At 45.0% G+C, this 26,289-nt stretch overlaps 23 non-coding genes across 23 annotated transcripts; all 23 read left to right on the top strand.

Annotated features, from left to right (window-relative positions):
• Positions 1-319: 319 nt before the first annotated feature.
• TRNAD-GUC (transfer RNA aspartic acid (anticodon GUC)) lies at positions 320-391 on the top strand. The gene has a single exon. It is a non-coding gene; the product is annotated as a tRNA-Asp (tRNA).
• A 2,338-nt stretch (positions 392-2,729) lies between these two features.
• On the top strand, positions 2,730-2,801 carry TRNAD-GUC (transfer RNA aspartic acid (anticodon GUC)). Its single transcript has one exon. It is a non-coding gene; the product is annotated as a tRNA-Asp (tRNA).
• A 94-nt stretch (positions 2,802-2,895) lies between these two features.
• TRNAD-GUC (transfer RNA aspartic acid (anticodon GUC)) lies at positions 2,896-2,967 on the top strand. The gene has a single exon. It is a non-coding gene; the product is annotated as a tRNA-Asp (tRNA).
• Positions 2,968-4,341: 1,374 nt separating this feature from the next.
• Positions 4,342-4,413, top strand: TRNAD-GUC (transfer RNA aspartic acid (anticodon GUC)). Its single transcript has one exon. It is a non-coding gene; the product is annotated as a tRNA-Asp (tRNA).
• Positions 4,414-5,787: 1,374 nt separating this feature from the next.
• TRNAD-GUC (transfer RNA aspartic acid (anticodon GUC)) lies at positions 5,788-5,859 on the top strand. Its single transcript has one exon. It is a non-coding gene; the product is annotated as a tRNA-Asp (tRNA).
• A 410-nt stretch (positions 5,860-6,269) lies between these two features.
• On the top strand, positions 6,270-6,341 carry TRNAD-GUC (transfer RNA aspartic acid (anticodon GUC)). The gene has a single exon. It is a non-coding gene; the product is annotated as a tRNA-Asp (tRNA).
• An 892-nt stretch (positions 6,342-7,233) lies between these two features.
• On the top strand, positions 7,234-7,305 carry TRNAD-GUC (transfer RNA aspartic acid (anticodon GUC)). Its single transcript has one exon. It is a non-coding gene; the product is annotated as a tRNA-Asp (tRNA).
• A 1,374-nt stretch (positions 7,306-8,679) lies between these two features.
• TRNAD-GUC (transfer RNA aspartic acid (anticodon GUC)) lies at positions 8,680-8,751 on the top strand. The gene has a single exon. It is a non-coding gene; the product is annotated as a tRNA-Asp (tRNA).
• An 892-nt stretch (positions 8,752-9,643) lies between these two features.
• On the top strand, positions 9,644-9,715 carry TRNAD-GUC (transfer RNA aspartic acid (anticodon GUC)). The gene has a single exon. It is a non-coding gene; the product is annotated as a tRNA-Asp (tRNA).
• A 410-nt stretch (positions 9,716-10,125) lies between these two features.
• TRNAD-GUC (transfer RNA aspartic acid (anticodon GUC)) lies at positions 10,126-10,197 on the top strand. The gene has a single exon. It is a non-coding gene; the product is annotated as a tRNA-Asp (tRNA).
• A 1,374-nt stretch (positions 10,198-11,571) lies between these two features.
• TRNAD-GUC (transfer RNA aspartic acid (anticodon GUC)) lies at positions 11,572-11,643 on the top strand. Its single transcript has one exon. It is a non-coding gene; the product is annotated as a tRNA-Asp (tRNA).
• A 409-nt stretch (positions 11,644-12,052) lies between these two features.
• Positions 12,053-12,124, top strand: TRNAD-GUC (transfer RNA aspartic acid (anticodon GUC)). Its single transcript has one exon. It is a non-coding gene; the product is annotated as a tRNA-Asp (tRNA).
• Positions 12,125-12,534: 410 nt separating this feature from the next.
• On the top strand, positions 12,535-12,606 carry TRNAD-GUC (transfer RNA aspartic acid (anticodon GUC)). The gene has a single exon. It is a non-coding gene; the product is annotated as a tRNA-Asp (tRNA).
• A 410-nt stretch (positions 12,607-13,016) lies between these two features.
• On the top strand, positions 13,017-13,088 carry TRNAD-GUC (transfer RNA aspartic acid (anticodon GUC)). Its single transcript has one exon. It is a non-coding gene; the product is annotated as a tRNA-Asp (tRNA).
• Positions 13,089-13,498: 410 nt separating this feature from the next.
• On the top strand, positions 13,499-13,570 carry TRNAD-GUC (transfer RNA aspartic acid (anticodon GUC)). The gene has a single exon. It is a non-coding gene; the product is annotated as a tRNA-Asp (tRNA).
• A 1,855-nt stretch (positions 13,571-15,425) lies between these two features.
• TRNAD-GUC (transfer RNA aspartic acid (anticodon GUC)) lies at positions 15,426-15,497 on the top strand. Its single transcript has one exon. It is a non-coding gene; the product is annotated as a tRNA-Asp (tRNA).
• An 892-nt stretch (positions 15,498-16,389) lies between these two features.
• TRNAD-GUC (transfer RNA aspartic acid (anticodon GUC)) lies at positions 16,390-16,461 on the top strand. Its single transcript has one exon. It is a non-coding gene; the product is annotated as a tRNA-Asp (tRNA).
• An 892-nt stretch (positions 16,462-17,353) lies between these two features.
• TRNAD-GUC (transfer RNA aspartic acid (anticodon GUC)) lies at positions 17,354-17,425 on the top strand. Its single transcript has one exon. It is a non-coding gene; the product is annotated as a tRNA-Asp (tRNA).
• Positions 17,426-20,245: 2,820 nt separating this feature from the next.
• TRNAD-GUC (transfer RNA aspartic acid (anticodon GUC)) lies at positions 20,246-20,317 on the top strand. Its single transcript has one exon. It is a non-coding gene; the product is annotated as a tRNA-Asp (tRNA).
• Positions 20,318-21,209: 892 nt separating this feature from the next.
• TRNAD-GUC (transfer RNA aspartic acid (anticodon GUC)) lies at positions 21,210-21,281 on the top strand. Its single transcript has one exon. It is a non-coding gene; the product is annotated as a tRNA-Asp (tRNA).
• A 2,819-nt stretch (positions 21,282-24,100) lies between these two features.
• Positions 24,101-24,172, top strand: TRNAD-GUC (transfer RNA aspartic acid (anticodon GUC)). The gene has a single exon. It is a non-coding gene; the product is annotated as a tRNA-Asp (tRNA).
• A 410-nt stretch (positions 24,173-24,582) lies between these two features.
• Positions 24,583-24,654, top strand: TRNAD-GUC (transfer RNA aspartic acid (anticodon GUC)). Its single transcript has one exon. It is a non-coding gene; the product is annotated as a tRNA-Asp (tRNA).
• Positions 24,655-26,028: 1,374 nt separating this feature from the next.
• Positions 26,029-26,100, top strand: TRNAD-GUC (transfer RNA aspartic acid (anticodon GUC)). Its single transcript has one exon. It is a non-coding gene; the product is annotated as a tRNA-Asp (tRNA).
• The last annotated feature ends 189 nt before the right edge of the window (positions 26,101-26,289 follow it).

Below are 26,289 nucleotides of genomic sequence, written 5' to 3'. Positions count from 1 at the left end.
TAAGAAGCATGCCACTTTGCTATCCTCTTGCCTATGTACTATTTACAACACCAGGTAATGTTTTTCTGCATTTCACCTCCAAACAGCGCTTTGTCCCCAGGAATCACTGCAGCGTTACCTTTGGGGAAAGAGAAAAAGTCTGATTTGTCAGACTTGAGATTTCTTTAGCTGGACTTTGCAGTTAGATGACTCAAGATATCATCTGTGGAAGCTATTTTTCTTTTGGCAGAACATCTGCGTATGTGTAAATGGGCAAAATTCTATCGGTCCCAAGAGTAAATGGGTCCACCCAAATACTGCCATGCTTTCATCAGCTTCTTCCTCGTTAGTATAGTGGTGAGTATCCCCGCCTGTCACGCGGGAGACCGGGGTTCGATTCCCCGACGGGGAGTGCTTTTCTCATTTTCTACGAAGCTATTTCCCAAGACTGTCGCCATCTTTGGCAAAGTCCATCTCAAGAAGAAGTGCTTCCTGCTAAATGCTAAGAAGCATGCCACTTTGCTATCCTCTTGCCTATGTACTATTTACAACACCAGGTTATGTTTTTCTCCATTTCACCTCCAAACAGCGCTTTGTCCCCAGGAATCACTGCAGCTTTACCTTTGGGGAAAAGGAAAAAGTCTGATTTGTCAGACTTGAGATTTCTTTAGCTGGACTTTGCAGTTAGATGACTCAAGATATCATCTGTGGAAGCTATTTTTCTTTTGGCAGAACATCTGCGTATGTGTAAATGGGCAAAATTCTATCGGTCCCAAGAGTAAATGGGTCTGCCCGAATACTGCCATGCTTTCATCAGCTTCTTCCTCGTTAGTATAGTGGTGAGTATCCCCACCTGTCACGCGGGAGACCGGGGTTCGATTCCCCGACGGGGAGTGCTTTTCTCGTTTTCTACGAAGCTATTTCCCAAGACTGTCGCCATCTTTGACAAAGTCCATCTCAAGAAGAAGTGCTTCCTGCTAAATGCTAAGAAGCATGCCACTTTGCTATCCTCTTGCCTATGTACTATTTACAACACCAGGTTATGTTTTTCTGCATTTCACCTCCAAACAGCGCTTTGTCCCCAGGAATCACTGCAGCTTTACCTTTGGGGAAAGAGAAAAAGTCTGATTTGTCAGACTTGAGATTTCTTTAGCTGGACTTTGCAGTTAGATGACTCAAGATATCATCTGTGGAAGCTATTTTTCTTTTGGCAGAACATCTGCGTATGTGTAAATGGGCAAAATTCTATCGGTCCCAAGAGTAAATGGGTCTGCCCGAATACTGCCATGCTTTCATCAGCTTCTTCCTCGCTAGTATAGTGGTGAGTATCCCTGCCTGTCACGCGGGAGACCGGGGTTCGATTCCCCGACGGGGAGTGCTTTTCTCGTTTTCTACGAAGCTATTTCCCAAGACTGTCGCCATCTTTGGCAAAGTCCATCTCAAGAAGAAGTGCTTCCTGCTAAATGCTAAGAAGCATGCCACTTTGCTATCCTCTTGCCTATGTACTGTTTACAACACCAGGTTATGTTTTTCTCCATTTCACCTCCAAACAGCGCTTTGTCCCCAGGAATCACTGCAGCTTTACCTTTGGGGAAAAGGAAAAAGTCTGATATGTCAGACTTGAGATTTCTTTAGCTGGACTTTGCAGTTAGATGACTCAAGATATCATCTGTGGAAGCTATTTTTCTTTTGGCAGAACATCTGCGTATGTGTAAATGGGCAAAATTCTATCGGTCCCAAGAGTAAATGGGTCTGCCCGAATACTGCCATGCTTTCATCAGCTTCTTCCTCGCTAGTATAGTGGTGAGTATCCCTGCCTGTCACGCGGGAGACCGGGGTTCGATTCCCCGACGGGGAGTGCTTTTCTCGTTTTCTACGAAGCTATTTCCCAAGACTGTCGCCATCTTTGGCAAAGTCCATCTCAAGAAGAAGTGCTTCCTGCTAAATGCTAAGAAGCATGCCACTTTGCTATCCTCTTGCCTATGTACTGTTTACAACACCAGGTTATGTTTTTCTCCATTTCACCTCCAAACAGCGCTTTGTCCCCAGGAATCACTGCAGCTTTACCTTTGGGGAAAAGGAAAAAGTCTGATTTGTCAGACTTGAGATTTCTTTAGCTGGACTTTGCAGTTAGATGACTCAAGATATCATCTGTGGAAGCTATTTTTCTTTTGGCAGAACATCTGCGTATGTGTAAATGGGCAAAATTCTATCGGTCCCAAGAGTAAATGGGTCTGCCCGAATACTGCCATGCTTTCATCAGCTTCTTCCTCGTTAGTATAGTGGTGAGTATCCCCACCTGTCACGCGGGAGACCGGGGTTCGATTCCCCGACGGGGAGTGCTTTTCTCGTTTTCTACGAAGCTATTTCCCAAGACTGTCGCCATCTTTGACAAAGTCCATCTCAAGAAGAAGTGCTTCCTGCTAAATGCTAAGAAGCATGCCACTTTGCTATCCTCTTGCCTATGTACTATTTACAACACCAGGTTATGTTTTTCTGCATTTCACCTCCAAACAGCGCTTTGTCCCCAGGAATCACTGCAGCTTTACCTTTGGGGAAAGAGAAAAAGTCTGATTTGTCAGACTTGAGATTTCTTTAGCTGGACTTTGCAGTTAGATGACTCAAGATATCATCTGTGGAAGCTATTTTTCTTTTGGCAGAACATCTGCGTATGTGTAAATGGGCAAAATTCTATCGGTCCCAAGAGTAAATGGGTCCGCCCGAATACTGCCATGCTTTCATCAGCTTCTTCCTCGTTAGTATAGTGGTGAGTATCCCCGCCTGTCACGCGGGAGACCGGGGTTCGATTCCCCGACGGGGAGTGCTTTTCTCGTTTTCTACGAAGCTATTTCTCTTTTGGCAGCTTCTTCCTCGTTAGTATAGTGGTGAGTATCCCCCATGCTTTCATCAGCTTCTTCCTCGTTAGTATAGTGGTGAGTATCCCCGCCTGTCACGCGGGAGACCGGGGTTCGATTCCCCGACGGGGAGTGCTTTTCTCGTTTTCTACGAAGCTATTTCCCAAGACTGTCGCCATCTTTGACAAAGTCCATCTCAAGAAGAAGTGATTCCTGCTAAATGCTAAGAAGCATGCCACTTTGCTATCCTCTTGCCTATGTACTATTTACAACACCAGGTTATGTTTTTCTGCATTTCACCTCCAAACAGCGCTTTGTCCCCAGGAATCACTGCAGCTTTACCTTTGGGGAAAGAGAAAAAGTCTGATTTGTCAGACTTGAGATTTCTTTAGCTGGAATTTGCAGTTAGATGACTCAAGATATCATCTGTGGAAGCTATTTTTCTTTTGGCAGAACATCTGCGTATGTGTAAATGGGCAAAATTCTATCGGTCCCAAGAGTAAATGGGTCTGCCCGAATACTGCCATGCTTTCATCAGCTTCTTCCTCGTTAGTATAGTGGTGAGTATCCCCACCTGTCACGCGGGAGACCGGGGTTCGATTCCCCGACGGGGAGTGCTTTTCTCGTTTTCTACGAAGCTATTTCCCAAGACTGTCGCCATCTTTGACAAAGTCCATCTCAAGAAGAAGTGCTTCCTGCTAAATGCTAAGAAGCATGCCACTTTGCTATCCTCTTGCCTATGTACTATTTACAACACCAGGTTATGTTTTTCTGCATTTCACCTCCAAACAGCGCTTTGTCCCCAGGAATCACTGCAGCTTTACCTTTGGGGAAAGAGAAAAAGTCTGATTTGTCAGACTTGAGATTTCTTTAGCTGGACTTTGCAGTTAGATGACTCAAGATATCATCTGTGGAAGCTATTTTTCTTTTGGCAGAACATCTGCGTATGTGTAAATGGGCAAAATTCTATCGGTCCCAAGAGTAAATGGGTCCGCCCGAATACTGCCATGCTTTCATCAGCTTCTTCCTCGTTAGTATAGTGGTGAATATCCCCACCTGTCACGCGGGAGACTGGGGTTCGATTCCCCGACGGGGAGTGCTTTTCTCGTTTTCTACGAAGCTATTTCCCAAGACTGTCGCCATCTTTGGCAAAGTCCATCTCAAGAAGAAGTGCTACCTGCTAAATGCTAAGAAGCATGCCACTTTGCTATCCTCTTGCCTATGTACTGTTTACAACACCAGGTAATGTTTTACTGCATTTCACCTCCAAACAGCGCTTTGTCCCCAGGAATCACTGCAGCGTTACCTTTGGGGAAAGAGAAAAAGTCTGATTTGTCAGACTTGAGATTTCTTTAGCTGGACTTTGCAGTTAGATGACTCAAGATATCATCTGTGGAAGCTATTTTTCTTTTGGCAGAACATCTGCGTATGTGTAAATGGGCAAAATTCTATCGGTCCCAAGAGTAAATGGGTCTGCCCGAATACTGCCATGCTTTCATCAGCTTCTTCCTCGTTAGTATAGTGGTGAGTATCCCCGCCTGTCACGCGGGAGACCGGGGTTCGATTCCCCGACGGGGAGTGCTTTTCTCGTTTTCTACAAAGCTATTTCCCAAGACTGTCGCCATCTTTGGCAAAGTCCATCTCAAGAAGAAGTGCTTCCTCCTAAATGCTAAGAAGCATGCCACTTTGCTATCCTCTTGCCTATGTACTGTTTACAACACCAGGTTATGTTTTTCTCCATTTCACCTCCAAACAGCGCTTTGTCCCCAGGAATCACTGCAGCTTTACCTTTGGGGAAAAGGAAAAAGTCTGATTTGTCAGACTTGAGATTTCTTTAGCTGGACTTTGCAGTTAGATGACTCAAGATATCATCTGTGGAAGCTATTTTTCTTTTGGCAGAACATCTGCGTATGTGTAAATGGGCAAAATTCTATCGGTCCCAAGAGTAAATGGGTCCGCCCGAATACTGCCATGCTTTCATCAGCTTCTTCCTCGTTAGTATAGTGGTGAATATCCCCACCTGTCACGCGGGAGACTGGGGTTCGATTCCCCGACGGGGAGTGCTTTTCTCGTTTTCTACGAAGCTATTTCCCAAGACTGTCGCCATCTTTGGCAAAGTCCATCTCAAGAAGAAGTGCTACCTGCTAAATGCTAAGAAGCATGCCACTTTGCTATCCTCTTGCCTATGTACTGTTTACAACACCAGGTAATGTTTTACTGCATTTCACCTCCAAACAGCGCTTTGTCCCCAGGAATCACTGCAGCGTTACCTTTGGGGAAAGAGAAAAAGTCTGATTTGTCAGACTTGAGATTTCTTTAGCTGGACTTTGCAGTTAGATGACTCAAGATATCATCTGTGGAAGCTATTTTTCTTTTGGCAGAACATCTGCGTATGTGTAAATGGGCAAAATTCTATCGGTCCCAAGAGTAAATGGGTCTGCCCGAATACTGCCATGCTTTCATCAGCTTCTTCCTCGTTAGTATAGTGGTGAGTATCCCCACCTGTCACGCGGGAGACCGGGGTTCGATTCCCCGACGGGGAGTGCTTTTCTCGTTTTCTACGAAGCTATTTCCCAAGACTGTCGCCATCTTTGACAAAGTCCATCTCAAGAAGAAGTGCTTCCTGCTAAATGCTAAGAAGCATGCCACTTTGCTATCCTCTTGCCTATGTACTATTTACAACACCAGGTTATGTTTTTCTGCATTTCACCTCCAAACAGCGCTTTGTCCCCAGGAATCACTGCAGCTTTACCTTTGGGGAAAGAGAAAAAGTCTGATTTGTCAGACTTGAGATTTCTTTAGCTGGAATTTGCAGTTAGATGACTCAAGATATCATCTGTGGAAGCTATTTTTCTTTTGGCAGAACATCTGCGTATGTGTAAATGGGCAAAATTCTATCGGTCCCAAGAGTAAATGGGTCTGCCCGAATACTGCCATGCTTTCATCAGCTTCTTCCTCGTTAGTATAGTGGTGAGTATCCCCGCCTGTCACGCGGGAGACCGGGGTTCGATTCCCCGACGGGGAGTGCTTTTCTCGTTTTCTACAAAGCTATTTCCCAAGACTGTCGCCATCTTTGACAAAGTCCATCTCAAGAAGAAGTGCTTCCTGCTAAATGCTAAGAAGCATGCCACTTTGCTATCCTCTTGCCTATGTACTATTTACAACACCAGGTTATGTTTTTCTGCATTTCACCTCCAAACAGCGCTTTGTCCCCAGGAATCACTGCAGCGTTACCTTTGGGGAAAGAGAAAAAGTCTGATTTGTCAGACTTGAGATTTCTTTAGCTGGACTTTGCAGTTAGATGACTCAAGATATCATCTGTGGAAGCTATTTTTCTTTTGGCAGAACATCTGCGTATGTGTAAATGGGCAAAATTCTATCGGTCCCAAGAGTAAATGGGTCCGCCCGAATACTGCCATGCTTTCATCAGCTTCTTCCTCGTTAGTATAGTGGTGAGTATCCCCGCCTGTCACGCGGGAGACCGGGGTTCGATTCCCCGACGGGGAGTGCTTTTCTCATTTTCTACGAAGCTATTTCCCAAGACTGTCGCCATCTTTGGCAAAGTCCATCTCAAGAAGAAGTGCTTCCTGCTAAATGCTAAGAAGCATGCCACTTTGCTATCCTCTTGCCTATGTACTATTTACAACACCAGGTTATGTTTTTCTCCATTTCACCTCCAAACAGCGCTTTGTCCCCAGGAATCACTGCAGCTTTACCTTTGGGGAAAAGGAAAAAGTCTGATTTGTCAGACTTGAGATTTCTTTAGCTGGACTTTGCAGTTAGATGACTCAAGATATCATCTGTGGAAGCTATTTTTCTTTTGGCAGAACATCTGCGTATGTGTAAATGGGCAAAATTCTATCGGTCCCAAGAGTAAATGGGTCTGCCCGAATACTGCCATGCTTTCATCAGCTTCTTCCTCGCTAGTATAGTGGTGAGTATCCCTGCCTGTCACGCGGGAGACCGGGGTTCGATTCCCCGACGGGGAGTGCTTTTCTCGTTTTCTACGAAGCTATTTCCCAAGACTGTCGCCATCTTTGGCAAAGTCCATCTCAAGAAGAAGTGCTTCCTGCTAAATGCTAAGAAGCATGCCACTTTGCTATCCTCTTGCCTATGTACTGTTTACAACACCAGGTTATGTTTTTCTGCATTTCACCTCCAAACAGCGCTTTGTCCCCAGGAATCACTGCAGCTTTACCTTTGGGGAAAGAGAAAAAGTCTGATTTGTCAGACTTGAGATTTCTTTAGCTGGAATTTGCAGTTAGATGACTCAAGATATCATCTGTGGAAGCTATTTTTCTTTTGGCAGAACATCTGCGTATGTGTAAATGGGCAAAATTCTATCGGTCCCAAGAGTAAATGGGTCTGCCCGAATACTGCCATTCTTTCATCACCTTCTTCCTCGTTAGTATAGTGGTGAGTATCCCCGCCTGTCACGCGGGAGACCGGGGTTCGATTCCCCGACGGGGAGTGCTTTTCTCATTTTCTACGAAGCTATTTCCCAAGACTGTCGCCATCTTTGGCAAAGTCCATCTCAAGAAGAAGTGCTTCCTGCTAAATGCTAAGAAGCATGCCACTTTGCTATCCTCTTGCCTATGTACTATTTACAACACCAGGTTATGTTTTTCTCCATTTCACCTCCAAACAGCGCTTTGTCCCCAGGAATCACTGCAGCTTTACCTTTGGGGAAAAGGAAAAAGTCTGATTTGTCAGACTTGAGATTTCTTTAGCTGGACTTTGCAGTTAGATGACTCAAGATATCATCTGTGGAAGCTATTTTTCTTTTGGCAGAACATCTGCGTATGTGTAAATGGGCAAAATTCTATCGGTCCCAAGAGTAAATGGGTCTGCCCAAATACTGCCATGCTTTCATCAGCTTCTTCCTCGTTAGTATAGTGGTGAGTATCCCCGCCTGTCACGCGGGAGACCGGTGTTCGATTCCCCGACGGGGAGTGCTTTTCTCGTTTTCTACAAAGCTATTTCCCAAGACTGTCGCCATCTTTGGCAAAGTCCATCTCAAGAAGAAGTGCTTCCTCCTAAATGCTAAGAAGCATGCCACTTTGCTATCCTCTTGCCTATGTACTGTTTACAACACCAGGTTATGTTTTTCTCCATTTCACCTCCAAACAGTGCTTTGTCCCCAGGAATCACTGCAGCTTTACCTTTGGGGAAAAGGAAAAAGTCTGATTTGTCAGACTTGAGATTTCTTTAGCTGGACTTTGCAGTTAGATGACTCAAGATATCATCTGTGGAAGCTATTTTTCTTTTGGCAGAACATCTGCGTATGTGTAAATGGGCAAAATTCTATCGGTCCCAAGAGTAAATGGGTCCGCCCGAATACTGCCATGCTTTCATCAGCTTCTTCCTCGTTAGTATAGTGGTGAATATCCCCACCTGTCACGCGGGAGACTGGGGTTCGATTCCCCGACGGGGAGTGCTTTTCTCGTTTTCTACGAAGCTATTTCCCAAGACTGTCGCCATCTTTGGCAAAGTCCATCTCAAGAAGAAGTGCTACCTGCTAAATGCTAAGAAGCATGCCACTTTGCTATCCTCTTGCCTATGTACTGTTTACAACACCAGGTAATGTTTTACTGCATTTCACCTCCAAACAGCGCTTTGTCCCCAGGAATCACTGCAGCGTTACCTTTGGGGAAAGAGAAAAAGTCTGATTTGTCAGACTTGAGATTTCTTTAGCTGGACTTTGCAGTTAGATGACTCAAGATATCATCTGTGGAAGCTATTTTTCTTTTGGCAGAACATCTGCGTATGTGTAAATGGGCAAAATTCTATCGGTCCCAAGAGTAAATGGGTCTGCCCGAATACTGCCATGCTTTCATCAGCTTCTTCCTCGTTAGTATAGTGGTGAGTATCCCCGCCTGTCACGCGGGAGACCGGGGTTCGATTCCCCGACGGGGAGTGCTTTTCTCGTTTTCTACAAAGCTATTTCCCAAGACTGTCGCCATCTTTGGCAAAGTCCATCTCAAGTAGAAGTGCTTCCTCCTAAATGCTAAGAAGCATGCCACTTTGCTATCCTCTTGCCTATGTACTGTTTACAACACCAGGTTATGTTTTTCTCCATTTCACCTCCAAACAGCGCTTTGTCCCCAGGAATCACTGCAGCTTTACCTTTGGGGAAAAGGAAAAAGTCTGATTTGTCAGACTTGAGATTTCTTTAGCTGGACTTTGCAGTTAGATGACTCAAGATATCATCTGTGGAAGCTATTTTTCTTTTGGCAGAACATCTGCGTATGTGTAAATGGGCAAAATTCTATCGGTCCCAAGAGTAAATGGGTCTGCCCGAATACTGCCATGCTTTCATCAGCTTCTTCCTCGTTAGTATAGTGGTGAGTATCCCCACCTGTCACGCGGGAGACCGGGGTTCGATTCCCCGACGGGGAGTGCTTTTCTCGTTTTCTACGAAGCTATTTCCCAAGAGTGTCGCCATCTTTGACAAAGTCCATCTCAAGAAGAAGTGCTTCCTGCTAAATGCTAAGAAGCATGCCACTTTGCTATCCTCTTGCCTATGTACTATTTACAACACCAGGTTATGTTTTTCTGCATTTCACCTCCAAACAGCGCTTTGTCCCCAGGAATCACTGCAGCTTTACCTTTGGGGAAAGAGAAAAAGTCTGATTTGTCAGACTTGAGATTTCTTTAGCTGGAATTTGCAGTTAGATGACTCAAGATATCATCTGTGGAAGCTATTTTTCTTTTGGCAGAACATCTGCGTATGTGTAAATGGGCAAAATTCTATCGGTCCCAAGAGTAAATGGGTCTGCCCGAATACTGCCATGCTTTCATCAGCTTCTTCCTCGTTAGTATAGTGGTGAGTATCCCCGCCTGTCACGCGGGAGACCGGGGTTCGATTCCCCGACGGGGAGTGCTTTTCTCGTTTTCTACAAAGCTATTTCCCAAGACTGTCGCCATCTTTGACAAAGTCCATCTCAAGAAGAAGTGCTTCCTGCTAAATGCTAAGAAGCATGCCACTTTGCTATCCTCTTGCCTATGTACTATTTACAACACCAGGTTATGTTTTTCTGCATTTCACCTCCAAACAGCGCTTTGTCCCCAGGAATCACTGCAGCGTTACCTTTGGGGAAAGAGAAAAAGTCTGATTTGTCAGACTTGAGATTTCTTTAGCTGGACTTTGCAGTTAGATGACTCAAGATATCATCTGTGGAAGCTATTTTTCTTTTGGCAGAACATCTGCGTATGTGTAAATGGGCAAAATTCTATCGGTCCCAAGAGTAAATGGGTCCGCCCGAATACTGCCATGCTTTCATCAGCTTCTTCCTCGTTAGTATAGTGGTGAGTATCCCCGCCTGTCACGCGGGAGACCGGGGTTCGATTCCCCGACGGGGAGTGCTTTTCTCATTTTCTACGAAGCTATTTCCCAAGACTGTCGCCATCTTTGGCAAAGTCCATCTCAAGAAGAAGTGCTTCCTGCTAAATGCTAAGAAGCATGCCACTTTGCTATCCTCTTGCCTATGTACTATTTACAACACCAGGTTATGTTTTTCTCCATTTCACCTCCAAACAGCGCTTTGTCCCCAGGAATCACTGCAGCTTTACCTTTGGGGAAAAGGAAAAAGTCTGATTTGTCAGACTTGAGATTTCTTTAGCTGGACTTTGCAGTTAGATGACTCAAGATATCATCTGTGGAAGCTATTTTTCTTTTGGCAGAACATCTGCGTATGTGTAAATGGGCAAAATTCTATCGGTCCCAAGAGTAAATGGGTCTGCCCGAATACTGCCATGCTTTCATCAGCTTCTTCCTCGCTAGTATAGTGGTGAGTATCCCTGCCTGTCACGCGGGAGACCGGGGTTCGATTCCCCGACGGGGAGTGCTTTTCTCGTTTTCTACGAAGCTATTTCCCAAGACTGTCGCCATCTTTGGCAAAGTCCATCTCAAGAAGAAGTGCTTCCTGCTAAATGCTAAGAAGCATGCCACTTTGCTATCCTCTTGCCTATGTACTATTTACAACACCAGGTTATGTTTTTCTCCATTTCACCTCCAAACAGCGCTTTGTCCCCAGGAATCACTGCAGCTTTACCTTTGGGGAAAAGGAAAAAGTCTGATTTGTCAGACTTGAGATTTCTTTAGCTGGACTTTGCAGTTAGATGACTCAAGATATCATCTGTGGAAGCTATTTTTCTTTTGGCAGAACATCTGCGTATGTGTAAATGGGCAAAATTCTATCGGTCCCAAGAGTAAATGGGTCTGCCCAAATACTGCCATGCTTTCATCAGCTTCTTCCTCGCTAGTATAGTGGTGAGTATCCCTGCCTGTCACGCGGGAGACCGGGGTTCGATTCCCCGACGGGGAGTGCTTTTCTCGTTTTCTACGAAGCTATTTCCCAAGACTGTCGCCATCTTTGGCAAAGTCCATCTCAAGAAGAAGTGCTTCCTGCTAAATGCTAAGAAGCATGCCACTTTGCTATCCTCTTGCCTATGTACTGTTTACAACACCAGGTTATGTTTTTCTGCATTTCACCTCCAAACAGCGCTTTGTCCCCAGGAATCACTGCAGCTTTACCTTTGGGGAAAGAGAAAAAGTCTGATTTGTCAGACTTGAGATTTCTTTAGCTGGAATTTGCAGTTAGATGACTCAAGATATCATCTGTGGAAGCTATTTTTCTTTTGGCAGAACATCTGCGTATGTGTAAATGGGCAAAATTCTATCGGTCCCAAGAGTAAATGGGTCTGCCCGAATACTGCCATTCTTTCATCACCTTCTTCCTCGTTAGTATAGTGGTGAGTATCCCCGCCTGTCACGCGGGAGACCGGGGTTCGATTCCCCGACGGGGAGTGCTTTTCTCGTTTTCTACAAAGCTATTTCCCAAGACTGTCGCCATCTTTGGCAAAGTCCATCTCAAGAAGAAGTGCTTCCTGCTAAATGCTAAGAAGCATGCCACTTTGCTATCCTCTTGCCTATGTACTGTTTACAACACCAGGTTATGTTTTTCTGCATTTCACCTCCAAACAGCGCTTTGTCCCAGGAATCACTGCAGCTTTACCTTTGGGGAAAGAGAAAAAGTCTGATTTGTCAGACTTGAGATTTCTTTAGCTGGACTTTGCAGTTAGATGACTCAAGATATCATCTGTGGAAGCTATTTTTCTTTTGGCAGAACATCTGCGTATGTGTAAATGGGCAAAATTCTATCGGTCCCAAGAGTAAATGGGTCTGCCCGAATACTGCCATTCTTTCATCACCTTCTTCCTCGTTAGTATAGTGGTGAGTATCCCCGCCTGTCACGCGGGAGACCGGGGTTCGATTCCCCGACGGGGAGTGCTTTTCTCGTTTTCTACGAAGCTATTTCCCAAGACTGTCGCCATCTTTGGCAAAGTCCATCTCAAGAAGAAGTGCTTCCTGCTAAATGCTAAGAAGCATGCCACTTTGCTATCCTCTTGCCTATGTACTGTTTACAACACCAGGTTATGTTTTTCTGCATTTCACCTCCAAACAGCGCTTTGTCCCCAGGAATCACTGCAGCTTTACCTTTGGGGAAAGAGAAAAAGTCTGATTTGTCAGACTTGAGATTTCTTTAGCTGGACTTTGCAGTTAGATGACTCAAGATATCATCTGTGGAAGCTATTTTTCTTTTGGCAGAACATCTGCGTATGTGTAAATGGGCAAAATTCTATCGGTCCCAAGAGTAAATGGGTCTGCCCGAATACTGCCATTCTTTCATCACCTTCTTCCTCGTTAGTATAGTGGTGAGTATCCCCGCCTGTCACGCGGGAGACCGGGGTTCGATTCCCCGACGGGGAGTGCTTTTCTCGTTTTCTACAAAGCTATTTCCCAAGACTGTCGCCATCTTTGGCAAAGTCCATCTCAAGAAGAAGTGCTTCCTGCTAAATGCTAAGAAGCATGCCACTTTGCTATCCTCTTGCCTATGTACTGTTTACAACACCAGGTTATGTTTTTCTGCATTTCACCTCCAAACAGCGCTTTGTCCCCAGGAATCACTGCAGCTTTACCTTTGGGGAAAGAGAAAAAGTCTGATTTGTCAGACTTGAGATTTCTTTAGCTGGACTTTGCAGTTAGATGACTCAAGATATCATCTGTGGAAGCTATTTTTCTTTTGGCAGAACATCTGCGTATGTGTAAATGGGCAAAATTCTATCGGTCCCAAGAGTAAATGGGTCTGCCCGAATACTGCCATTCTTTCATCACCTTCTTCCTCGTTAGTATAGTGGTGAGTATCCCCGCCTGTCACGCGGGAGACCGGGGTTCGATTCCCCGACGGGGAGTGCTTTTCTCGTTTTCTACAAAGCTATTTCCCAAGACTGTCGCCATCTTTGGCAAAGTCCATCTCAAGAAGAAGTGCTTCCTGCTAAATGCTAAGAAGCATGCCACTTTGCTATCCTCTTGCCTATGTACTGTTTACAACACCAGGTTATGTTTTTCTGCATTTCACCTCCAAACAGCGCTTTGTCCCCAGGAATCACTGCAGCTTTACCTTTGGGGAAAGAGAAAAAGTCTGATTTGTCAGACTTGAGATTTCTTTAGCTGGAATTTGCAGTTAGATGACTCAAGATATCATCTGTGGAAGCTATTTTTCTTTTGGCAGAACATCTGCGTATGTGTAAATGGGCAAAATTCTATCGGTCCCAAGAGTAAATGGGTCTGCCCGAATACTGCCATTCTTTCATCACCTTCTTCCTCGTTAGTATAGTGGTGAGTATCCCCGCCTGTCACGCGGGAGACCGGGGTTCGATTCCCCGACGGGGAGTGCTTTTCTCATTTTCTACAAAGCTATTTCCCAAGACTGTCGCCATCTTTGGCAAAGTCCATCTCAAGAAGAAGTGCTTCCTGCTAAATGCTAAGAAGCATGCCACTTTGCTATCCTCTTGCCTATGTACTGTTTACAACACCAGGTTATGTTTTTCTGCATTTCACCTCCAAACAGCGCTTTGTCCCAGGAATCACTGCAGCTTTACCTTTGGGGAAAGAGAAAAAGTCTGATTTGTCAGACTTGAGATTTCTTTAGCTGGACTTTGCAGTTAGATGACTCAAGATATCATCTGTGGAAGCTATTTTTCTTTTGGCAGAACATCTGCGTATGTGTAAATGGGCAAAATTCTATCGGTCCCAAGAGTAAATGGGTCCGCCCGAATACTGCCATGCTTTCATCAGCTTCTTCCTCGTTAGTATAGTGGTGAATATCCCCACCTGTCACGCGGGAGACTGGGGTTCGATTCCCCGACGGGGAGTGTTTTTCTCGTTTTCTACGAAGCTATTTCCCAAGACTGTCGCCATCTTTGGCAAAGTCCATCTCAAGAAGAAGTGCTTCCTGCTAAATGCTAAGAAGCATGCCACTTTGCTATCCTCTTGCCTATGTACTGTTTACAACACCAGGTAATGTTTTACTGCATTTCACCTCCAAACAGCGCTTTGTCCCCAGGAATCACTGCAGCGTTACCTTTGGGGAAAGAGAAAAAGTCTGATTTGTCAGACTTGAGATTTCTTTAGCTGGACTTTGCAGTTAGATGACTCAAGATATCATCTGTGGAAGCTATTTTTCTTTTGGCAGAACATCTGCGTATGTGTAAATGGGCAAAATTCTATCGGTCCCAAGAGTAAATGGGTCTGCCCGAATACTGCCATGCTTTCATCAGCTTCTTCCTCGCTAGTATAGTGGTGAGTATCCCTGCCTGTCACGCGGGAGACCGGGGTTCGATTCCCCGACGGGGAGTGCTTTTCTCGTTTTCTACGAAGCTATTTCCCAAGACTGTCGCCATCTTTGGCAAAGTCCATCTCAAGAAGAAGTGCTTCCTGCTAAATGCTAAGAAGCATGCCACTTTGCTATCCTCTTGCCTATGTACTGTTTACAACACCAGGTTATGTTTTTCTCCATTTCACCTCCAAACAGCGCTTTGTCCCCAGGAATCACTGCAGCTTTACCTTTGGGGAAAAGGAAAAAGTCTGATTTGTCAGACTTGAGATTTCTTTAGCTGGACTTTGCAGTTAGATGACTCAAGATATCATCTGTGGAAGCTATTTTTCTTTTGGCAGAACATCTGCGTATGTGTAAATGGGCAAAATTCTATCGGTCCCAAGAGTAAATGGGTCTGCCCAAATACTGCCATGCTTTCATCAGCTTCTTCCTCGTTAGTATAGTGGTGAGTATCCCCACCTGTCACGCGGGAGACCGGGGTTCGATTCCCCGACGGGGAGTGCTTTTCTCGTTTTCTACGAAGCTATTTCCCAAGACTGTCGCCATCTTTGACAAAGTCCATCTCAAGAAGAAGTGCTTCCTGCTAAATGCTAAGAAGCATGCCACTTTGCTATCCTCTTGCCTATGTACTATTTACAACACCAGGTTATGTTTTTCTGCATTTCACCTCCAAACAGCGCTTTGTCCCCAGGAATCACTGCAGCTTTACCTTTGGGGAAAGAGAAAAAGTCTGATTTGTCAGACTTGAGATTTCTTTAGCTGGACTTTGCAGTTAGATGACTCAAGATATCATCTGTGGAAGCTATTTTTCTTTTGGCAGAACATCTGCGTATGTGTAAATGGGCAAAATTCTATCGGTCCCAAGAGTAAATGGGTCTGCCCGAATACTGCCATTCTTTCATCAGCTTCTTCCTCGTTAGTATAGTGGTGAGTATCCCCGCCTGTCACGCGGGAGACCGGGGTTCGATTCCCCGACGGGGAGTGCTTTTCTCGTTTTCTACGAAGCTATTTCCCAAGACTGTCGCCATCTTTGGCAAAGTCCATCTCAAGAAGAAGTGCTTCCTGCTAAATGCTAAGAAGCATGCCACTTTGCTATCCTCTTGCCTATGTACTATTTACAACACCAGGTTATGTTTTTCTGCATTTCACCTCCAAACAGTGCTTTGTCCCCAGGAATCACTGCAGCTTTACCTTTGGGGAAAAGGAAAAAGTCTGATTTGTCAGACTTGAGATTTCTTTAGCTGGACTTTGCAGTTAGATGACTCAAGATATCATCTGTGGAAGCTATTTTTCTTTTGGCAGAACATCTGCGTATGTGTAAATGGGCAAAATTCTATCGGTCCCAAGAGTAAATGGGTCCGCCCGAATACTGCCATGCTTTCATCAGCTTCTTCCTCGTTAGTATAGTGGTGAATATCCCCACCTGTCACGCGGGAGACTGGGGTTCGATTCCCCGACGGGGAGTGTTTTTCTCGTTTTCTACGAAGCTATTTCCCAAGACTGTCGCCATCTTTGGCAAAGTCCATCTCAAGAAGAAGTGCTTCCTGCTAAATGCTAAGAAGCATGCCACTTTGCTATCCTCTTGCCTATGTACTGTTTACAACACCAGGTAATGTTTTACTGCATTTCACCTCCAAACAGCGCTTTGTCCCCAGGAATCACTGCAGCGTTACCTTTGGGGAAAGAGAAAAAGTCTGATTTGTCAGACTTGAGATTTCTTTAGCTGGACTTTGCAGTTAGATGACTCAAGATATCATCTGTGGAAGCTATTTTTCTTTTGGCAGAACATCTGCGTATGTGTAAATGGGCAAAATTCTATCGGTCCCAAGAGTAAATGGGTCCGCCCGAATACTGCCATGCTTTCATCAGCTTCTTCCTCGTTAGTATAGTGGTGAGTATCCCCGCCTGTCACGCGGGAGACCGGGGTTCGATTCCCCGACGGGGAGTGCTTTTCTCGTTTTCTACAAAGCTATTTCCCAAGACTGTCGCCATCTTTGACAAAGTCCATCTCAAGAAGAAGTGCTTCCTGCTAAATGCTAAGAAGCATGCCACTTTGCTATCCTCTTGCCTATGTACTATTTACAACACCAGGTTATGTTTTTCTGCATTTCACCTCCAAACAGCGCTTTGTCCCCAGGAATCACTGCAGCGTTACCTTTGGGGAAAGAGAAAAAGTCTGATTTGTCAGACTTGAGATTTCTTTAGCTGGACTTTGCAGTTAGATGACTCAAGATATCATCTGTGGAAGCTATTTTTCTTTTGGCAGAACATCTGCGTATGTGTAAATGGGCAAAATTCTATCGGTCCCAAGAGTAAATGGGTCCGCCCGAATACTGCCATGCTTTCATCAGCTTCTTCCTCGTTAGTATAGTGGTGAATATCCCCACCTGTCACGCGGGAGACTGGGGTTCGATTCCCCGACGGGGAGTGTTTTTCTCGTTTTCTACGAAGCTATTTCCCAAGACTGTCGCCATCTTTGGCAAAGTCCATCTCAAGAAGAAGTGCTTCCTGCTAAATGCTAAGAAGCATGCCACTTTGCTATCCTCTTGCCTATGTACTGTTTACAACACCAGGTAATGTTTTACTGCATTTCACCTCCAAACAGCGCTTTGTCCCCAGGAATCACTGCAGCGTTACCTTTGGGGAAAGAGAAAAAGTCTGATTTGTCAGACTTGAGATTTCTTTAGCTGGACTTTGCAGTTAGATGACTCAAGATATCATCTGTGGAAGCTATTTTTCTTTTGGCAGAACATCTGCGTATGTGTAAATGGGCAAAATTCTATCGGTCCCAAGAGTAAATGGGTCTGCCCGAATACTGCCATGCTTTCATCAGCTTCTTCCTCGTTAGTATAGTGGTGAGTATCCCCGCCTGTCACGCGGGAGACCGGGGTTCGATTCCCCGACGGGGAGTGCTTTTCTCGTTTTCTACAAAGCTATTTCCCAAGACTGTCGCCATCTTTGACAAAGTCCATCTCAAGAAGAAGTGATTCCTGCTAAATGCTAAGAAGCATGCCACTTTGCTATCCTCTTGCCTATGTACTATTTACAACACCAGGTTATGTTTTTCTGCATTTCACCTCCAAACAGCGCTTTGTCCCCAGGAATCACTGCAGCTTTACCTTTGGGGAAAGAGAAAAAGTCTGATTTGTCAGACTTGAGATTTCTTTAGCTGGAATTTGCAGTTAGATGACTCAAGATATCATCTGTGGAAGCTATTTTTCTTTTGGCAGAACATCTGCGTATGTGTAAATGGGCAAAATTCTATCGGTCCCAAGAGTAAATGGGTCTGCCCGAATACTGCCATGCTTTCATCAGCTTCTTCCTCGTTAGTATAGTGGTGAGTATCCCCACCTGTCACGCGGGAGACCGGGGTTCGATTCCCCGACGGGGAGTGCTTTTCTCGTTTTCTACGAAGCTATTTCCCAAGACTGTCTCCATCTTTGACAAAGTCCATCTCAAGAAGAAGTGCTTCCTGCTAAATGCTAAGAAGCATGCCACTTTGCTATCCTCTTGCCTATGTACTATTTACAACACCAGGTTATGTTTTTCTGCATTTCACCTCCAAACAGCGCTTTGTCCCCAGCAATCACTGCAGCTTTACCTTTGGGGAAAGAGAAAAAGTCTGATTTGTCAGACTTGAGATTTCTTTAGCTGGACTTTGCAGTTAGATGACTCAAGATATCATCTGTGGAAGCTATTTTTCTTTTGGCAGAACATCTGCGTATGTGTAAATGGGCAAAATTCTATCGGTCCCAAGAGTAAATGGGTCCGCCCGAATACTGCCATGCTTTCATCAGCTTCTTCCTCGTTAGTATAGTGGTGAATATCCCCACCTGTCACGCGGGAGACTGGGGTTCGATTCCCCGACGGGGAGTGCTTTTCTCGTTTTCTACGAAGCTATTTCCCAAGACTGTCGCCATCTTTGGCAAAGTCCATCTCAAGAAGAAGTGCTTCCTCCTAAATGCTAAGAAGCATGCCACTTTGCTATCCTCTTGCCTATGTACTGTTTACAACACCAGGTTATGTTTTTCTCCATTTCACCTCCAAACAGCGCTTTGTCCCCAGGAATCACTGCAGCTTTACCTTTGGGGAAAAGGAAAAAGTCTGATTTGTCAGACTTGAGATTTCTTTAGCTGGACTTTGCAGTTAGATGACTCAAGATATCATCTGTGGAAGCTATTTTTCTTTTGGCAGAACATCTGCGTATGTGTAAATGGGCAAAATTCTATCGGTCCCAAGAGTAAATGGGTCTGCCCGAATACTGCCATGCTTTCATCAGCTTCTTCCTCGTTAGTATAGTGGTGAGTATCCCCACCTGTCACGCGGGAGACCGGGGTTCGATTCCCCGACGGGGAGTGCTTTTCTCGTTTTCTACGAAGCTATTTCCCAAGACTGTCGCCATCTTTGACAAAGTCCATCTCAAGAAGAAGTGCTTCCTGCTAAATGCTAAGAAGCATGCCACTTTGCTATCCTCTTGCCTATGTACTATTTACAACACCAGGTTATGTTTTTCTGCATTTCACCTCCAAACAGCGCTTTGTCCCCAGGAATCACTGCAGCTTTACCTTTGGGGAAAGAGAAAAAGTCTGATTTGTCAGACTTGAGATTTCTTTAGCTGGAATTTGCAGTTAGATGACTCAAGATATCATCTGTGGAAGCTATTTTTCTTTTGGCAGAACATCTGCGTATGTGTAAATGGGCAAAATTCTATCGGTCCCAAGAGTAAATGGGTCTGCCCGAATACTGCCATGCTTTCATCAGCTTCTTCCTCGTTAGTATAGTGGTGAGTATCCCCACCTGTCACGCGGGAGACCGGGGTTCGATTCCCCGACGGGGAGTGCTTTTCTCGTTTTCTACGAAGCTATTTCCCAAGACTGTCGCCATCTTTGACAAAGTCCATCTCAAGAAGAAGTGCTTCCTGCTAAATGCTAAGAAGCATGCCACTTTGCTATCCTCTTGCCTATGTACTATTTACAACACCAGGTTATGTTTTTCTGCATTTCACCTCCAAACAGCGCTTTGTCCCCAGGAATCACTGCAGCTTTACCTTTGGGGAAAGAGAAAAAGTCTGATTTGTCAGACTTGAGATTTCTTTAGCTGGACTTTGCAGTTAGATGACTCAAGATATCATCTGTGGAAGCTATTTTTCTTTTGGCAGAACATCTGCGTATGTGTAAATGGGCAAAATTCTATCGGTCCCAAGAGTAAATGGGTCCGCCCGAATACTGCCATGCTTTCATCAGCTTCTTCCTCGTTAGTATAGTGGTGAATATCCCCACCTGTCACGCGGGAGACTGGGGTTCGATTCCCCGACGGGGAGTGCTTTTCTCGTTTTCTACGAAGCTATTTCCCAAGACTGTCGCCATCTTTGGCAAAGTCCATCTCAAGAAGAAGTGCTTCCTGCTAAATGCTAAGAAGCATGCCACTTTGCTATCCTCTTGCCTATGTACTGTTTACAACACCAGGTAATGTTTTACTGCATTTCACCTCCAAACAGCGCTTTGTCCCCAGGAATCACTGCAGCGTTACCTTTGGGGAAAGAGAAAAAGTCTGATTTGTCAGACTTGAGATTTCTTTAGCTGGACTTTGCAGTTAGATGACTCAAGATATCATCTGTGGAAGCTATTTTTCTTTTGGCAGAACATCTGCGTATGTGTAAATGGGCAAAATTCTATCGGTCCCAAGAGTAAATGGGTCTGCCCGAATACTGCCATGCTTTCATCAGCTTCTTCCTCGTTAGTATAGTGGTGAGTATCCCCGCCTGTCACGCGGGAGACCGGGGTTCGATTCCCCGACGGGGAGTGCTTTTCTCGTTTTCTACAAAGCTATTTCCCAAGACTGTCGCCATCTTTGACAAAGTCCATCTCAAGAAGAAGTGCTTCCTGCTAAATGCTAAGAAGCATGCCACTTTGCTATCCTCTTGCCTATGTACTATTTACAACACCAGGTTATGTTTTTCTCCATTTCACCTCCAAACAGCGCTTTGTCCCCAGGAATCACTGCAGCTTTACCTTTGGGGAAAAGGAAAAAGTCTGATTTGTCAGACTTGAGATTTCTTTAGCTGGACTTTGCAGTTAGATGACTCAAGATATCATCTGTGGAAGCTATTTTTCTTTTGGCAGAACATCTGCGTATGTGTAAATGGGCAAAATTCTATCGGTCCCAAGAGTAAATGGGTCTGCCCGAATACTGCCATGCTTTCATCAGCTTCTTCCTCGCTAGTATAGTGGTGAGTATCCCTGCCTGTCACGCGGGAGACCGGGGTTCGATTCCCCGACGGGGAGTGCTTTTCTCGTTTTCTACGAAGCTATTTCCCAAGACTGTCGCCATCTTTGGCAAAGTCCATCTCAAGAAGAAGTGCTTCCTGCTAAATGCTAAGAAGCATGCCACTTTGCTATCCTCTTGCCTATGTACTGTTTACAACACCAGGTTATGTTTTTCTGCATTTCACCTCCAAACAGCGCTTTGTCCCCAGGAATCACTGCAGCTTTACCTTTGGGGAAAGAGAAAAAGTCTGATTTGTCAGACTTGAGATTTCTTTAGCTGGACTTTGCAGTTAGATGACTCAAGATATCATCTGTGGAAGCTATTTTTCTTTTGGCAGAACATCTGCGTATGTGTAAATGGGCAAAATTCTATCGGTCCCAAGAGTAAATGGGTCTGCCCGAATACTGCCATTCTTTCATCACCTTCTTCCTCGTTAGTATAGTGGTGAGTATCCCCGCCTGTCACGCGGGAGACCGGGGTTCGATTCCCCGACGGGGAGTGCTTTTCTCGTTTTCTACAAAGCTATTTCCCAAGACTGTCGCCATCTTTGGCAAAGTCCATCTCAAGAAGAAGTGCTTCCTGCTAAATGCTAAGAAGCATGCCACTTTGCTATCCTCTTGCCTATGTACTGTTTACAACACCAGGTTATGTTTTTCTGCATTTCACCTCCAAACAGCGCTTTGACCCAGGAATCACTGCAGCTTTACCTTTGGGGAAAGAGAAAAAGTCTGATTTGTCAGACTTGAGATTTCTTTAGCTGGACTTTGCAGTTAGATGACTCAAGATATCATCTGTGGAAGCTATTTTTCTTTTGGCAGAACATCTGCGTATGTGTAAATGGGCAAAATTCTATCGGTCCCAAGAGTAAATGGGTCTGCCCGAATACTGCCATGCTTTCATCAGCTTCTTCCTCGTTAGTATAGTGGTGAGTATCCCCACCTGTCACGCGGGAGACCGGGGTTCGATTCCCCGACGGGGAGTGCTTTTCTCGTTTTCTACGAAGCTATTTCCCAAGACTGTCTCCATCTTTGACAAAGTCCATCTCAAGAAGAAGTGCTTCCTGCTAAATGCTAAGAAGCATGCCACTTTGCTATCCTCTTGCCTATGTACTATTTACAACACCAGGTTATGTTTTTCTGCATTTCACCTCCAAACAGCGCTTTGTCCCCAGCAATCACTGCAGCTTTACCTTTGGGGAAAGAGAAAAAGTCTGATTTGTCAGACTTGAGATTTCTTTAGCTGGACTTTGCAGTTAGATGACTCAAGATATCATCTGTGGAAGCTATTTTTCTTTTGGCAGAACATCTGCGTATGTGTAAATGGGCAAAATTCTATCGGTCCCAAGAGTAAATGGGTCCGCCCGAATACTGCCATGCTTTCATCAGCTTCTTCCTCGTTAGTATAGTGGTGAATATCCCCACCTGTCACGCGGGAGACTGGGGTTCGATTCCCCGACGGGGAGTGCTTTTCTCGTTTTCTACGAAGCTATTTCCCAAGACTGTCGCCATCTTTGGCAAAGTCCATCTCAAGAAGAAGTGCTTCCTCCTAAATGCTAAGAAGCATGCCACTTTGCTATCCTCTTGCCTATGTACTGTTTACAACACCAGGTTATGTTTTTCTCCATTTCACCTCCAAACAGCGCTTTGTCCCCAGGAATCACTGCAGCTTTACCTTTGGGGAAAAGGAAAAAGTCTGATTTGTCAGACTTGAGATTTCTTTAGCTGGACTTTGCAGTTAGATGACTCAAGATATCATCTGTGGAAGCTATTTTTCTTTTGGCAGAACATCTGCGTATGTGTAAATGGGCAAAATTCTATCGGTCCCAAGAGTAAATGGGTCTGCCCGAATACTGCCATGCTTTCATCAGCTTCTTCCTCGTTAGTATAGTGGTGAGTATCCCCACCTGTCACGCGGGAGACCGGGGTTCGATTCCCCGACGGGGAGTGCTTTTCTCGTTTTCTACGAAGCTATTTCCCAAGACTGTCGCCATCTTTGACAAAGTCCATCTCAAGAAGAAGTGCTTCCTGCTAAATGCTAAGAAGCATGCCACTTTGCTATCCTCTTGCCTATGTACTATTTACAACACCAGGTTATGTTTTTCTGCATTTCACCTCCAAACAGCGCTTTGTCCCCAGGAATCACTGCAGCTTTACCTTTGGGGAAAGAGAAAAAGTCTGATTTGTCAGACTTGAGATTTCTTTAGCTGGAATTTGCAGTTAGATGACTCAAGATATCATCTGTGGAAGCTATTTTTCTTTTGGCAGAACATCTGCGTATGTGTAAATGGGCAAAATTCTATCGGTCCCAAGAGTAAATGGGTCTGCCCGAATACTGCCATGCTTTCATCAGCTTCTTCCTCGTTAGTATAGTGGTGAGTATCCCCACCTGTCACGCGGGAGACCGGGGTTCGATTCCCCGACGGGGAGTGCTTTTCTCGTTTTCTACGAAGCTATTTCCCAAGACTGTCGCCATCTTTGACAAAGTCCATCTCAAGAAGAAGTGCTTCCTGCTAAATGCTAAGAAGCATGCCACTTTGCTATCCTCTTGCCTATGTACTATTTACAACACCAGGTTATGTTTTTCTGCATTTCACCTCCAAACAGCGCTTTGTCCCCAGGAATCACTGCAGCTTTACCTTTGGGGAAAGAGAAAAAGTCTGATTTGTCAGACTTGAGATTTCTTTAGCTGGACTTTGCAGTTAGATGACTCAAGATATCATCTGTGGAAGCTATTTTTCTTTTGGCAGAACATCTGCGTATGTGTAAATGGGCAAAATTCTATCGGTCCCAAGAGTAAATGGGTCCGCCCGAATACTGCCATGCTTTCATCAGCTTCTTCCTCGTTAGTATAGTGGTGAATATCCCCACCTGTCACGCGGGAGACTGGGGTTCGATTCCCCGACGGGGAGTGCTTTTCTCGTTTTCTACGAAGCTATTTCCCAAGACTGTCGCCATCTTTGGCAAAGTCCATCTCAAGAAGAAGTGCTTCCTGCTAAATGCTAAGAAGCATGCCACTTTGCTATCCTCTTGCCTATGTACTGTTTACAACACCAGGTAATGTTTTACTGCATTTCACCTCCAAACAGCGCTTTGTCCCCAGGAATCACTGCAGCTTTACCTTTGGGGAAAGAGAAAAAGTCTGATTTGTCAGACTTGAGATTTCTTTAGCTGGACTTTGCAGTTAGATGACTCAAGATATCATCTGTGGAAGCTATTTTTCTTTTGGCAGAACATCTGCGTATGTGTAAATGGGCAAAATTCTATCGGTCCCAAGAGTAAATGGGTCTGCCCGAATACTGCCATGCTTTCATCAGCTTCTTCCTCGTTAGTATAGTGGTGAGTATCCCCGCCTGTCACGCGGGAGACCGGGGTTCGATTCCCCGACGGGGAGTGCTTTTCTCGTTTTCTACAAAGCTATTTCCCAAGACTGTCGCCATCTTTGACAAAGTCCATCTCAAGAAGAAGTGCTTCCTGCTAAATGCTAAGAAGCATGCCACTTTGCTATCCTCTTGCCTATGTACTATTTACAACACCAGGTTATGTTTTTCTCCATTTCACCTCCAAACAGCGCTTTGTCCCCAGGAATCACTGCAGCTTTACCTTTGGGGAAAAGGAAAAAGTCTGATTTGTCAGACTTGAGATTTCTTTAGCTGGACTTTGCAGTTAGATGACTCAAGATATCATCTGTGGAAGCTATTTTTCTTTTGGCAGAACATCTGCGTATGTGTAAATGGGCAAAATTCTATCGGTCCCAAGAGTAAATGGGTCTGCCCGAATACTGCCATGCTTTCATCAGCTTCTTCCTCGTTAGTATAGTGGTGAGTATCCCCGCCTGTCACGCGGGAGACCGGGGTTCGATTCCCCGACGGGGAGTGCTTTTCTCGTTTTCTACGAAGCTATTTCCCAAGACTGTCGCCATCTTTGACAAAGTCCATCTCAAGAAGAAGTGATTCCTGCTAAATGCTAAGAAGCATGCCACTTTGCTATCCTCTTGCCTATGTACTATTTACAACACCAGGTTATGTTTTTCTGCATTTCACCTCCAAACAGCGCTTTGTCCCCAGGAATCACTGCAGCTTTACCTTTGGGGAAAAGGAAAAAGTCTGATTTGTCAGACTTGAGATTTCTTTAGCTGGACTTTGCAGTTAGATGACTCAAGATATCATCTGTGGAAGCTATTTTTCTTTTGGCAGAACATCTGCGTATGTGTAAATGGGCAAAATTCTATCGGTCCCAAGAGTAAATGGGTCTGCCCGAATACTGCCATGCTTTCATCAGCTTCTTCCTCGTTAGTATAGTGGTGAGTATCCCTGCCTGTCACGCGGGAGACCGGGGTTCGATTCCCCGACGGGGAGTGCTTTTCTCGTTTTCTACGAAGCTATTTCCCAAGACTGTCGCCATCTTTGACAAAGTCCATCTCAAGAAGAAGTGATTCCTGCTAAATGCTAAGAAGCATGCCACTTTGCTATCCTCTTGCCTATGTACTATTTACAACACCAGGTTATGTTTTTCTGCATTTCACCTCCAAACAGCGCTTTGTCCCCAGGAATCACTGCAGCTTTACCTTTGGGGAAAAGGAAAAAGTCTGATTTGTCAGACTTGAGATTTCTTTAGCTGGACTTTGCAGTTAGATGACTCAAGATATCATCTGTGGAAGCTATTTTTCTTTTGGCAGAACATCTGCGTATGTGTAAATGGGCAAAATTCTATCGGTCCCAAGAGTAAATGGGTCTGCCCGAATACTGCCATGCTTTCATCAGCTTCTTCCTCGTTAGTATAGTGGTGAGTATCCCTGCCTGTCACGCGGGAGACCGGGGTTCGATTCCCCGACGGGGAGTGCTTTTCTCGTTTTCTACGAAGCTATTTCCCAAGACTGTCGCCATTTTTGGCAAAGTCCATCGCAAGAAGAAGTGCTTCCTGCTAAATGCTAAGAAGCATGCCACTTTGCTATCCTCTTGCCTATGTACTATTTACAACACCAGGTTATGTTTTTCTGCATTTCACCTCCAAACAGCGCTTTGTCCCCAGGAATCACTGCAGCTTTACCTTTGGGGAAAAGGAAAAAGTCTGATTTGTCAGACTTGAGATTTCTTTAGCTGGACTTTGCAGTTAGATGACTCAAGATATCATCTGTGGAAGCTATTTTTCTTTTGGCAGAACATCTGCGTATGTGTAAATGGGCAAAATTCTATCGGTCCCAAGAGTAAATGGGTCTGCCCGAATACTGCCATGCTTTCATCAGCTTCTTCCTCGTTAGTATAGTGGTGAGTATCCCCGCCTGTCACGCGGGAGACCGGGGTTCGATTCCCCGACGGGGAGTGCTTTTCTCGTTTTCTACGAAGCTATTTCCCAAGACTGTCGCCATCTTTGACAAAGTCCATCTCAAGAAGAAGTGATTCCTGCTAAATGCTAAGAAGCATGCCACTTTGCTATCCTCTTGCCTATGTACTATTTACAACACCAGGTTATGTTTTTCTGCATTTCACCTCCAAACAGCGCTTTGTCCCC

This window comes from Eleutherodactylus coqui, chromosome 11 (genome assembly GCF_035609145.1).
Source record: "Eleutherodactylus coqui strain aEleCoq1 chromosome 11, aEleCoq1.hap1, whole genome shotgun sequence".
Taxonomy (NCBI): Eukaryota; Metazoa; Chordata; class Amphibia; order Anura; family Eleutherodactylidae; genus Eleutherodactylus; species Eleutherodactylus coqui.
This window is presented reverse-complemented; position numbering and strand designations above follow the sequence as displayed.